This window comes from Gracilinanus agilis, chromosome 3 (assembly GCF_016433145.1).
Source record: "Gracilinanus agilis isolate LMUSP501 chromosome 3, AgileGrace, whole genome shotgun sequence".
In the NCBI taxonomy this organism is placed as follows: Eukaryota; Metazoa; Chordata; class Mammalia; order Didelphimorphia; family Didelphidae; genus Gracilinanus; species Gracilinanus agilis.
In genome coordinates, this window is record NC_058132.1 from 592,486,392 (window position 1) to 592,486,905 (window position 514).

A 514-nucleotide genomic window follows, 5' to 3' on the forward strand; every position below is an offset into this window, starting at 1 on the left:
TATATATATATATATATATATATATATATATATATATACCCTAGGGCTCTGGGGAACACAGTTTGGAAGGCTTTCTTATAGAGCATTTGGCAATAACTGCTTTCTACAAAACCCTGGACACCTCATTGTAAACATGAGTTTGTACACAGGCTCGCTCAGCATACACACAAATATCCTAAAAATATCTCAAACAGAATTAAGTAACCAGATGTGCCTTACCAAAGTTGGGTAGTCCATTCTGGGCTGTCCAATGCCTTAGTGTTCTTTGCCACCATACATACTCCCAAATTCACATCCAATTTTCTGTCTTCTCTAAGTCTCTTGGTATTATTCTTTCTAAATCTCTTCCATTTCTGGGTCAGATTCTCAACTTGTGAAACACTAAAAGCATCTTTTATAGGTAGAGAATCAATCCTCAAAATGTTATTGTAAACATTAAGCTAACTTGTTAAATGTGTCTGCTAGAGTGTTCATACAAAGTGAATCTAAGTGATGGTAAAATTCAAATCTACCC